Raw genomic sequence first — 14,016 nt, 5'->3', positions numbered from 1 at the left:
ACTTCCGCACCTTGGAGACAAAAGAAAACCACAAGGTGAGCCGAGGGAACCAACAAATATAATTCTTACCACCATAGACTTACCTGATTTACCACCGGAGGCATCCTTTTGTGACTCTCCATATTTTCACGTGCCGCATCTGTAAAGAGAAACAAAAACAACACGTTTTCCTCGTGCAACATTTACCGGACAGTGCCGGGTAATACAGACTCTTACCTGAGCGCCACCAGCTGCCACAAGAGCATCTTTTCATGAGCCAGCTGCAAGACAAGAAAGGAAAGGGGGGAACAAGAGTGAACATCGGACATATTCAACTCTATGAACTTGATACTTACTGGTCCTCACCAGGAACCTCAGAGTCAATACTCTCCGGAACTCTCCCGAGCCTTCAAACCAGTGAAGTAACTGGAATCGACACGCCCCTGCAAATCCACGCAGGATGGAGCGCTCATCTTTCAAGAATATAAGGTGAGATTGCTGTCAGGGCATTTCAGAGGTGATTAGTTGGGGAGGACTGTGGGGGTGCCATCACTTGAATCCACAAGTGGCTAAATCCATCACTCCGCTTGCAGGAGAATATTTCTACGGGTTAAGCAGACAAGATTAGGAGGGCAGATCCAGTCAGTCATCGCTGCACTACGCATCGCGTGGGTGGAGACCGCAGCTGTCCGGGTCAGATCAACGCCCCTGTGGGAGCCAGGTGAGCGTAACACTGTCCGGCACCACAGGAGGGGTCTCTGGCATGTACTATGTACTGTAAGCATGGCATTGGAAGTATAGTATTTAATGACATTTGGCACAGACAAACCAGACATGCCTCAGGACTTCAGTGGCCAATCAATGGTAGTTTCGAAATCCCTTGTATTGAGTATTCAGAGTCAATTCTATTAAAGAAAAAGGCTAGACCTGCAGCATTTGATGTTTTGCAGAATTGGAAAAAAGAAGCATTGCAACAACTTAAAAGTAGAGAGAAGCATGTGCGCTGTCATAAGACAAACGCCGAAAAAGCATTATTGTATGACCAAGATAAACATTCTGAATCGACTAGGAATATGGATAGGGCTTTCTCACTTGGAATTTAAAAAATATATCCATCCAAAGACCTCCATGCTTCTGATGAATTTATAGATAAATTGTTAAATGAACGAAGGCCTGGTGCCTCTGTGCCACCTCCGTATGTTCCTCCTCCTGCCGCTTTGCCTCTTCCTCTTGTTATTCCTGCTCTACCTGCTGTTGTTCTCCTCCATTATCGCACCAGTTACAGTACCTCCATTGAATTTGCCTGCTCCCTCTCTACCAAGTGGTCCTGAGCCGCTTGTAAACGATTGAGGTGCAGGGTCAAAGGTTGTCACTCGCAATACTGTACCACCGGAGAAGAAACGTGAGTTAATTACATGGGCTAAGCATTGTATGGAGAAGGATGATCAAGCTAGTGTTTTTGCCACACATTGTAAAATGGATAATTTTCCTGAGAAAAATGTTTTTATTGAAGGTTTAGGGATTCAGTTATGTGTAATGTGGGGAAAATTAAATAATGCAGATCTACCGCAAGGGTTAATGGATCTAAATACTTTAGCGTTTTCTAGAGACACTGTGGAGAAGGTAAATGAGCATGTCAAGAGGTTATTTGCGTATAGAAAGGAGTTAGAAAAGTTACAGAATAAGGATGACGAGGAGGAAAGTATGTATGTACAGAAACGGTTCCTTCCTTGTCGTAAATTGATATCTGAGGAAGCACGAATTTGTACGAAGGACGCACTTAGATGGATTTCGGATATGTCGATAACTTCAGTTGAAGTATATGACATGTATAGTCAGTATACGCCAGAAATGCAGAGGAAAGTGATACAGGTGATTATAGAGTACCTAAAGGATGATTGTGTAAAAAGAAAGATTAGTTGTCCCACATAGTTATTGAGTATTTACAAGAGAGCTTTTTCACTTGACACTTCTTCGACTGCTTTAGCGCTCGATTTAGCTCTGTTGCTTAGTAAGCGTTCGGAGTCACCTACTTCTCAGTTGCCTATGAGAGAGGTTCCTCCGACATTTGTTCCGAAGGTTGAGGTTGCGGCCGATGCTGCACGGGGTATAGTCGCTGTGGACATTCCGGCACATTATGTATCACAGTTCGTTCATGTCCCGTTCTCGAGACAGGAAGTGAATACTATTAGGCAATCTATTCCCGATATTAGGAAAAATCCGACAGGAATTCTATAAAGAAATAGAGTCCGTCTTGCAAGCCTCAGTATTCACCTTAGGCGATATTGATTTGTTATTCCCTGTACTCCTGCCCGTAGATTTGTGGAAACAAGTTAGAACTATAGACGACGTAGCAGGGTTGGGAGATACATGGGTGAATATAACTAGATTCGATGGAGAAAGGCCAGCTGGTGAAAGACCACCTCAGGTGATACTAACTTTGCCTGATAGAATTATTGCAAAATTAAAAACTATAATTCCAGAAAAAAGAATTATATGGGACAAATTTATGGCTTGTGTCCAAGGAAAGTCTGAGTGTGCGAACGAGTTCTTTAATCAGTTCGAACAGGTATTCTCGGATTTCAGTGGACAAGACCTAGGCACAGAGTCTGGGAAAAGGTTGTTTGTGGACAAATTTGTGCGTGGATTGCTGCCTGACATCCAGTCACAAATTATGGCCCTTATTACAACCCCGGCGCTAAACCATGGCGCTATTAGCACCATGGTTGGTGCCGGTGTTGTAACGAGTCCGCCATGGTGGAATGGGGAAATACCGCCCCATTCCAAGGTTGGCGGGGCGGTATTTCCCCATTTCACCATGGCCCTTCCCCATTCCCATTTTCGCCCCATAGGGCTCAATGGGACTGAGGAAGGCGCTAAGTACGGTACCGCAAATTGCTGTACCGTAATTAGCACCAAGGTCCCTTTGCGGCACCCTACTTTAACGGCTGGTAAAACCAGCCGTTAAGGTCGGGTCCCGCAAAGGGACCTCGTAATCAGGCGTTAAGGGTTTAACGGCGCCGACACTTTTTACAGCGCTGTTAAACCCTTAACGCCAGGGTCGTAATGACCCCTATGTCTTCTGAGAGTGCTTGGCAGGCGAAATCACAAGCAGAAGTACTGCACATGGCTCAGTACTACGAGAACCGTGTCAATAATGAAAAAGATAGGGTTGAAAAACGAAAAGGCGATTTGAAAACTAAAGTGCTGTTGCAGCAGATTGTTAGAGGCCCCAGAGGGGGTAGTTCTCTGATTAGAGGACAGTATGTCCCGCAAGGGAATGTGCCCTTGGGTCCTGTGAATATTAACCAGTGCGCTTATTGTCGTCAAGAGGGTCATTGGCGAGCACAATGCCCCGTCCTTCAACAAAGGTCAAATAATACATTTGGAAATATGGGTAGACCATCAAGAGGTCGCCCGGGTGTAGGGGGCCCTGGTAGAGGTCAGTTTGCACAGCACCCTCAGCAACCTTTCTCGCAGGATAATCAGATTTTGAGTGTGGACACCAGGAACATATTTGATCATCCTTCCGCTGCATATTTATCTGAAGAGCTTCCTTTTGATGACATTCTGTTTCGTTAGGATTGCCCGAAGCAGGGTTTGGAACCTACACCTATTCCCGTCAATCAGAAAGGTCCCTACGTTGAAATGATGATGGGAAATAGGAAACATCAGTTTTTGATAGACACTGGAGCACAAAAGTGTTCCATTGATCATTCACGGGTTCTAAACATTCCACTGTCAGGGCAAACCAATGTTTCTGTAGGGTTTTCTGGCACACCAGTTGTTTGTCCGGTTTCTTTGCCGGTGCCTATTTCTTTGGGTCCCTTTATGGACCACTGTCCATTTCTGTTGACTTCGAATTGTGGAGAGAACTTGCTGGGGTTGAATCTGTTAAAAGAATTAAATGCAGTGTTTTATTGTTCTTCTGATGGAGTGCGCTTGACGATTTCACCACAGCAATTTTCTGTCTCGCAATTCTTGACTAGACCTTTGCTGCCAGAATTTATTAATGTGCCAGAGAGCTTATGGGGTGTTGACGACAATGATGTGAGTGTTTTACAGATTGAACCTGTTAAGATAGTTTTGAAACATGGAATTGAGCTGCCACGCATTCCCCAGTATAAGATTTCAGTTGAGGGCGAGCAAGCTTTGAAATGCAGTGTTTGCGATTTTGTGCATCGCGGGGTGATTGAAGAAATTTCAGGAAGTTTGTGTAACAGTCCGATTTTTCCTGTGTACAAGAAAGGCGATAATGCAATTCCATTCTGTTTCATAATTGATTTACGTGCCATTAATAAAGTCGTCGCTCCACAATTTCCAATTGTGCCTGATGTAACGACAATCCTAACCATGATTCCAGCTACAGCTACTTACTTTAGTGTGGTGGATCTAAAGAAGGCTTTCTTTAGTATTCCTATACACAAGGATAGGAGGTACTTGTTTGCGTTCACCTTAGGGGGACGCTCGTTCACATTTACACGTGCACCTCAAGTGTACACATAGAGTCCTAGCATTTATGGTAGGGCTTTGAAAGAACAACTTGATACCCTTGAATTGCCCTCTACCTGTACTTTGCTTCAGTACGTTGATGATTTGCTTTTAGCTGCTGACTCTGAGAGTGCCTGTAAGGAGGGCACTGTTTTATTGCTTATCCATCTAGCTAAGCATGGTCACAAAGCCTCGCTTAAAAAATTTCAATATTGTTGCCAGGAGGTCGCCTATTTAGGCTATCTCCTGTCAAAGGAGGGAAGAAGATTGACACCTGAACGAATAAAACATATTTCTGGCATGTCTGTCCCAAATACACAGAAGGAATTTAGAGCCTTGATAGATATGGCTTCTTACTGTAGGTTGTGGATCCCATATTTTTCACTAGTGATCAAACCGATGTTGGCTTTGACGAAGAATGGCATTTCTACGCCATTGCCATGGAACGCGGAACACCAGCAATCGTTTGACTTGCTTAAGACTGCATTATGCTCTGCACCAGTTTTGGGCACACCAAACTATGAAAAGGGCTTTGTGTTGTTTGTGCATGAATGTGATGGATGTGCTTTGGCTGTATTAACGCAGGTAAATGGAAGGAAGAATAGGCTGTGCGGTTACTTTTCTTTCGCCCTTGATCCTGTAGCATGCGCTTTGCCAAGATGTTTGTGAGCTATCGCTGCTGCTGCTGTGTCTGTAAAACAGAATGAGGGAATGGTCCTAGGCCATGATTTAACCCTGATGATGCCTCACTCTGTAGATGTTCTACTGAACCAAACTCAAACGCAACACCTCACTTCTGCACGGTTGACAAAATATGAATTGATCTTGTTTGCTCCTCACATTCAAATTAAGAGGTGTTGTGTTCTTAATCCGGCTGAACTCCTACCTTTCCCGCAAGATACTACTTGCAGCGATGAAGTGCCACATAATTGTTTGTGTACGACCGAACAAGAGACAAAGGGTAGAATTGATATGAAAGATACTCCTTTGGGTAATCCGCAAGGAGAGCTGTTTTGTGATGGCTCCTGCTTCAAACTTCCGGATGGTACATCCACAGCTGCTTATGCGATCACTACATTAAGCACGGATGTGGAAACTAAGAGAATCATGCATAATTCTGCCCAGGCCGCAGAGATTATAGCATTAACCCGAGCTTGTGAACTTTCCGAAGGGCTTGCAGTAAATATATATACTGATAGTCAGTATGCCTTTTGGTGCCTTCACATGGCACCAAAATCCAACATGGCTCCCTAATAGTACAACTACTCTCAGCACTTGCTCTCCCTACTCAGTAAGCAGTTATGAAATGTGCAGCGCATCGAAAGATTACAGATGATATAGGGAAAGGGAATGCTTTCGCTGATCAGATAGCTAGACAAACTGCTACCGATCTCCTTACGGAGATGTATGTTTCAAGGGAGACTGTAAATGCTTATGCAATGGATGAGGGTGTTGGGGCTGTACGGGATATCCAAGCTGATTCCACGTTAGAAGAATCCAAAAGGTGGGCTGAAGGCTTGGGGAAACTTGATGATTACAGGTGTTGGGTGGATATGGCGGAAGGGAAATGGCTACTCCCTGACGCATATATAATGATGATGGTCATCATGGCCCATGGTCCTACGCATGTATGTGCCCAGAAGATGACAAAAATGTTAGAGAAAGTTTGGGTGAATGACAAAATTTCAAAAATTGACCAGCGCTACGTCCAGGATTGCATGATTTGCCTACAACACAATGTGGGAAAGGGGACAGTAACTCCAAGGGGAAGTTTTGGTCCACCCTCTGTCCCCTTCGACTTCATTGAAATGGAACGCTGTGATAATAAAAAATATGTGCTGGTGGTTATCTGCGCTTTTAGTAAATGGGTTGAGGCTTTCCTTGTTAAAGATGCTACAGCCTTGACTACTGCAAAAATTATGTTAAGGGAATACTTCCCACGGTTCGGGCTACCAAGAGTTATCTCCTCAGACAATGGTCCACATTTTGTCGCTGCTGTAATTCTGCAGATATGTACGGCATTACGAATTGACAAACGGTTCCATTCGGCCAGACATGCTCAGAGCGCCGGACTAGTAGAAAGACACAACGGTATCATTAAGAACAAGCTTGCTAAGACGTGTGCCGGCACCAAACTAAAATGGCCGGACGCCTTACCGATCGTGTTGTTATCCATGCGTACAACCCCTCAAACTAAGACTGGGCTCTCTCCATTTGAGGTGGTAATGGGGAGACCTGCCAATATTTGGAACCTTCCTAAATGCAATTCATTGAGAAATGTTGAAAATGTATAACTTTCAGATTATTGTAGCCAGTTGACTAAAAACCTGTATTTGATTTATCACCAGGTACGAGAAGCTTTACCTGTGCGATATGAGGGCCCGGGCCACAGTATACGGCCTGGAAGCTGGGTGCTCGACAACGTATTTGACCGCTCCTCTTGCCTTGTGCCTCGCGGGTGTGGGCCGTTCAAAGTCCTGTTGGTCACCCAGACAGCGGTGCGGATCACTGGGAGAAAGAACTGGATCCACGCGTCCCACGTCAAGAAACTTCCTCACCTTTTCCACACGTTACAGAAGAAACAGAACCCCTCGCTAATACTGAAACCAACGATCCCAAAGCAGTAAGCCGCACGGAGAGTGTGTCGGAGAATCTCTCTGAGCCCGTTAGGCCTGGGGAAGCTGCCATTTTGTCTCCACACTCTCCAAATGTTTTGCATCCAGAAACTGCTATTTCAAATTCGGCATCTTCACTTGTTTCCGACACGTTGCTTCCAGCAGGAAGTGACGACATATTGTTTCCGGATCAATCAGTACCGGGAAAAGTAAAGTACAATCTGCGTCCAAGAAAATAGACTTACGGCAAGGTTTTGCTGTCCATCCGATAGACTTACGGAACGGTTTGGCTGTGCATTTGAAGAAGAAAAGGATTATCGAGGGCTTGTTTTTGCCCAAATTTGAGAAAGGGGATTCTGTTGGCTAGAGTTGTGGAAGGACTAAGAAGTCGCTCAACCAGGAGGTCACCAGCAACGAACATTGGGGTATCCGTTTGAAGACTACAATGCCTGCTACCGCTACTGCTCGTATGGGACTTGTAAATAAGGGGGTGACCAACCGGGACGATGGACAAAATCCCTGGGCCCCGAAGATGTATTGCTGTATTTTTATAATGATATTTGGGTTTTTAATAGTCGCTGCCTTAGGATTGTGGTATCTTGAGGAAACACATTCTTTAGAACTTTTGTTACCTACTGAAAGTACACCTATTGTTCCTACTCCCGTTGTACATTTGCATACTCTATCCCCTAGGGACTCTCAGCATAGACAAAGGTACCACAATAACACTTTACTACTTATCATGAATGCTACGCATGACATTTTTAATAAGTCTAACTGTTGGGTCTGCTCACATTTACCGCAACACGGGGATAAGGGGCTAGGTTGGTATATTCATCCTTTACTTTGACAACTGCTTGCTATGCTTCTCTTAGAGCACTGTTCTTTGGCTGGTGGAATGATAGCATCTCAGGGAACTTTGATGGCACCAATTTGAATAGTTTTGAGAAACGTGTTTTGACTCCCCTGGGATGCTCGCTTTTCGCAAACAGGTGTACACCGAATGTTGCTTCTATAAGGCCTTCTGATAAACTGTCTCGTCCTTTCCAATCTTTGATTTCCTTTAAGATGGCTCCAATAGGCAATAAGGATGCCATGCCTCCTTCTTACACTGTTAATCATAGCCCCGATTCAGTTTCCTTTTGCATACAGAGGAATGGAACTCAGTCAATGGGAAATTTTCTAGGTTGTGCCAACGTTGCAAATTTGACTGGGGAAAACAGACCTTTGTATGTAGGCGAACCTGTCTACTTTGTCTGCGGTAATGTAGTATTCCCATGGTTTCCCAGGGATTGGCAGGGAACCTGTTATTTAGGGATCCTGTTACCTGGGGTGTTTATAGCTAGTACAAGAGAAGTTTCAAAGGCTCGTCCACGGCGGGACGAGAATGGTGACACCCCAGCACAAATCTTGAGAGATATAGCAAAATCAGTTGTGCCATTTTGGGGGCAGATAGCGAGTTCGGACGACATTACAAAGCTAGCGAGAGTACTGGAGAGAACCATCAACCAGACCACGGACATACTGCATAATATGACGTTAGAACAGAAGGCAATAAGTTTAGTAGCACTTCAAAACCGAATGGCATTAGATGTCATTCTGGCTGAGCGTGGTGGAGTGTGTAAATTAGTGGGGTCCGCTTGCTGTGTTTTCGCACCAGATTCCTCCCCAACTATCTTCAAGGCAATACAGAATCTGCACGTCCTTAGTTCCGAAGTGCATGTTCCCGAGGGAAACTGGGATCTTAGCGCTTAGTTCTGGGACTTCTTGCGATCTTGGGGTTGGAAGGTACTTTCGGTCTTGCTGATTATTTTGGGAATCTTGTTGTTTCTTTGTTGCTGTATTCAGTGTCTACCTGGTATGTGTTTGATGCTAGGTGGATGTTGCGCACAAGCGATAGGTTCGATAGGACATAAAGTGTATGCCCCAGACAAAACTTCTAAAGAATATGTGTTGAAAGAAATTTTAGCAAATTACCTAATGTCAATAGATATTTCTGACAGTGATTCAGGGTGCATGTACGATGATGCATGGAGTTATTTGCAAGGAGATCTGCAGTAGTTTTAGCACTTGGCATGGGCCAAAAGGAGGGTTTGTCAAAAAAGAAATTATATCGTGCCTCCTATTGCAATAAATATATGTATATTGGCCTACGCCAAGCTGCTCGAAAGTCGCTTGCGAAAGAATCTGTTTTGCAAGGTCCTGACCTTAAAATCAATGTAAGCCGAAATTTTAGGTTCATCCGCCATTTTAGGATTCGCTTTGTAAAAGTCACCCTGTGAGTTAAAATGGTGGACGATGTCATTCCAAAATACAACATGGCCGTCTTGACCTCTGTACATAGCTAATATGTAACTTGCCTACAGGCCACTTGTTGAGGTTGTGAACTGAGACCCTGTTCTTCGTTGACTTGTGTGTAAGGGATTACTCGTGTAAAGAAACTAATCCATGAGTATACTATAAAACCAATGTATTTAAAATACTGAACATAGAACACTTGTTTAACCACATTGTAAAAATGTTTAAGAAGACTAACATGGAAAATCCCAGATCACACAGTTGCTGTATAGGCTTGTTGATACATGTATTAAAGGCAAACCAGTTATATGCAGTTGTTTGAAACTTGGCACGAACCCTAGATCGGTGATGTATTAAGTGGAATATTAACCCGAAGTGGGGCTGGACATCGTGCCCACAAAGTGTATAAAAAGCCAATGCATTCTAATGTACAGCATCTCTCACTGAACACGCTGAACCACGCTGGAATTTGTTTTGTTGTACTGAGGGCCGATAGCTATCTGATTTTGCTCTGTTTTTGTAACTGGTTTCAGTATAAAATAAAGTACTTTGTATGTTCCTTTGTAACCCGTGTTTGGTGTATTTCCTTTTGGGGTACTCATCCTTGATATTTTGATTTTGTTTTCACAAGGGAAACAGGGGGAGAAGATCACACAGTCTCAGGTTAATTGGGGGTGAGTAGGGTAGGTGTGAGGGAGGAGCCATTCCTTGAAGTGGAGGTTCTTCAGCTCCTTCCTGTTAAGTAACCCCAATAAATGCTCATTTGTTGTTTTGGTATCTTACTCAGTTTGTTATAAACTAATTTATTTCCAATTTGTTATAAAGTATGATCATAAGAACCCAATTTGAAGGAAACCTGCCAGGAAAAAAATGACCTCTCTGCTCATGCAAACTGAACATTGATGACCTTCGGATGTAGAGAGATTCAGAAATATTTGGGTATGCATTTGCCTTGCGCTCTAAATGTAGATTTTGTGTGATTAGGGCACGAGCAGCAGCAGACATGTCAAGATCAGTTGAGAGCACATCCATGGATCGCCTACGTTATGCACTCTGTGCCTCATGTCAGAAGGCCCCAGCTGGATCTGTTGTAGACGCTGGGGGCACATGCAAATGGGATTGTCCAGCCCCACTTTGATTTCCAGGCAATGCCACTGCCTGACCTGCACATGGTATGTGGATCCCCTTTGTGGATAAAACCTTTTGCATGGTGAGATTCCCGTGAGCATGATGTGCGTACGCCTGCCAACATGAGCCATTCCATTGGGTTATGCTTGTCCACTCCTGATTTAACTATGCATTCTGGGAGTTGGAGTTCTGGATTGCCCCCATTATAAAAGTGGGACTACAAATTCCAGAATGCAAAGTTAAAACACGGACTATCTTCTCTGGCATGTTGTCGTGTAAGTGCGCTGCACTCTCTGCCTACATCATCATTTGTGAATCAGTTGCCTCCGATATGTGTAAATTGCGTCAACAAAGACCCACAATATTAAAAAAAATGTTAAATGCTAAACGTAAGGAATGTGACTTAGTATGGCTAAGCAAAGTTTGAAGGAGTGAGACACAGACAGGAAGGACAACTGGATCATTACGCCATAATTATTGATGTACTACTCTGCACAAAGAAGAGGCGGGAGTCTGCCTTTTAATTCTGTCGTCTGGCTCGACATAAGGGCAGGCATGTTTTCAAACACGTCTTCAGAATAATTACTGTTACCGAGAGATGTTGAAGCATGAAAACCAAGGCCCACACGCCAGCTTGTCAAACAAATGTGCACGCAGTTGGCAAACACTTGGGAAACGACAGGTTTCCTTCAGGTTTCCCTCGAGTGCATCTTATCGAAATGTGTGCGTACAATCCAGTGAGCGCAATGGCCGATGGCTCCTGTCAGTCTGGTGAACTTCTACCGTGTCCTCCTGATCAGTCCCAGCATCACGAATTGAAATCAAGCGTGTTCATTTATTTAGCAATTGGTTTTCTGCAGCCAACACCTGAACCCAACTCCATTGATAACAAAGCGCCGTTGACGTTTATCTTTCAGAGTGCCTGGCCATTAGCAGGCCAGTGCCTGCGCCGAGCCTGGGTAGCCCCGGTCTCAATAAAGTATCATTTGGCCATGACATTAAGACACAATCTATTGCAACAGGTGACATCACTGCAAATCTTCTTCTAACTGGAAGGCTCCTATTTCTGGTGGCGCACATGGTTGGGGAGGGGCATGAGCTGGGATACAGCGCGCAAGTAACACTCTCACTCTGGTTCGGTGTTACATGATGGCCCCGCCTTGCTGAGGCAATGGCCTTTTATCATCTGTCACACATCACGTCCGCCGCACGTGTAACCACGTGACACTTGTACGTTACAACATCCCTCCTTCACCATAAACCAAACATTAACATTATAAAATCTTTGACATTGCAACTCTTATTGTATTAGCATGCCATATAATGTAACCGAATGTATAAAGCACGGGCTACGGCCCAGCGGCATCTAGGCGCTACGAAAGCATAGTCCAAATGATCGCTCACCTCCCGAAGCTGAACCGGGAGAAAGTTCCACATAGCATAGTTCCACATAGCAGGGGCAAGAGTCGAGAAAGCTCAACCCCGCTGCCCGCACTCTGCGGAAACGTAGGAGGTTCTGGGAAGCCTACCAAAAAGCCCTAGATGGTACGTAGGGGTCAGTTTAGCCTGAAGGTACCCCTCACCAGTCTGATGAATTGTACGGTGAGCAATGCAGAAGATCTTAAATTTAATTTGGCTGGTCCCCATTGAAGCTGCTGAAAAAGATCCTTAGAATGAGCAAAGCGGTTAGCTCCTAAAGCCAGTCTGGCTGCAGCATTTTGAAGTAGCTGCTACCTCTAGATTAAAAGGGCTGCTTGGCCTAAATAGATACCATTACTGTAATCTATGGACCCTAAAATGGATGCTGCCACTATTTTGTCTCGAGCTTCCGATGGAAGAAAAGGCAGTGTTTTTTCCAAGATTTTTTACTTCAGAAAACCTGAATTACATACCACCGAAATGTGAAGGTCCCGAGAGCCAGAGGATAAGATTTTAACACCCAGCATCTTAACATGCTGGGTATGGGGCATGGTCAGAAAGATTGTTACCAGAAATCCTTGGTCCAGGCTGCCTGCGCTGTAACGGAGCCAGTGACCATGATTTAGTCTTAGCCAAATGCAGGTCCTCCAATCCCCTACTGCTGCCAGGCAGTTTCTAAGTTTAGGGAGGGAGTCAGATTCTGGGGAGTCCAAGTGAAAAAACCAGCTGAGTATGGTCAGCGTATGTGTAAAACTGTACTCCGTGCTCCTGAATAAGGTCTGCAAGCGGGCAAAGATAAAGGTTAAAGAGAAGTGGGGATAAAGCAGACCCCTGGGGAACCCCACAGGAACTCCAAAGAAGTATATTAACTCCTTGAATGCAGCACTCTGGAAGAGTGGCCCATTGTCAGAGTGAGCAGATTGTGTGAGCCCATGAGTGGCAAACACCTCTTCAACCACTGGCACCACTGTTTCAGCCGCCACAAATCTCACCATCGGGTATATAGAGAATACATCTGGAATGACTAGAAAGTGTAGGTTCTGCTGAATGGTGCCGAAATCCATACTCAACGATAGTGTAAAATGCTCTGTGGTGGTTTTTAGCATGGTGCTTGTTGCTTGACACCATTGGCATTTAGCTACAACATCATCCACTTTTTGGTACATTTCTGGATACCAGTTCTTTTGACGTAGCTTGGCTTGTGTCTTATTTTCACCCTGTTGGCCGGTATGAGCCAATGTGATCATCTTCTGAATTAGCCCCGGAGGAATTACAATACAGGTGCCCCATTGTAGAACTTCTTTCCCCCACAGATAGCTCTGAATCAACCTTCTAAAGGCCATGCGTTAACTCCTGTGCGCCTTGCATGTATTGCATTATGTCCACCTACAGAGACCTCAACTGACCACCCTAGACTTGCTTAACCACCTTTTGGATGCTGTGAGGTTGAGCAGTGGTCTCTGTGATGACCTGCAGGGTCATAATGTTGGCACAGTGAACATTGTAATCATGTTCACTAGAGCTTCAGCATCTTCTCAAGTGGATGGTGTGACAAGCAATCAGCTATGTTACTTGCACCTGCTCCAAATTTTTAGAGTCATTACGTAATCTTGCAACTGTAACATCCACCTTTCCAGTCGCAGGAAGGGACAAAGTGATGAACCTTGTAAGATAGGCAGGAGAGGCTTGTGATCCAATGCAACTGTGATTGGATTACCAAAAACATACAGGTGAAAGTGACTGCAACCCCAAAGTACAGCCAGTGCCTCCCGTTCTCTGTGAGTACCTCCTCTCCATAGGAGTCAGCGCTTTGCTGCTGAAAGCAATGGGACAATGTACACTGTTGGCATCCACCTTAATTAACTCCACCCTTAGCCGGACAGGGCTGGCATCCACCAAGATCTCATATCATTTGAGCGGATCATAAAACACAAGTGTCGTGTTCTCGGCCAGCGCCGCCTTGGTATCCTGAAACACCTTGGAAATTGTGGAATCCCATTGCCAATCCGTGTCTTTGCGAATCAGGTTCCTCAAAAGCTCTGTGATGGTGGCCAGGTTTTGGAAAATCTAGCTGCAAAAATGTATC

Source organism: Ambystoma mexicanum, chromosome 4q (genome assembly GCF_040938575.1).
Source record: "Ambystoma mexicanum isolate Mex_15411 chromosome 4q, UKY_AmexF1_1, whole genome shotgun sequence".
Lineage (NCBI taxonomy): Eukaryota > Metazoa > Chordata > Amphibia > Caudata > Ambystomatidae > Ambystoma > Ambystoma mexicanum.
This window is presented reverse-complemented; position numbering follows the sequence as displayed.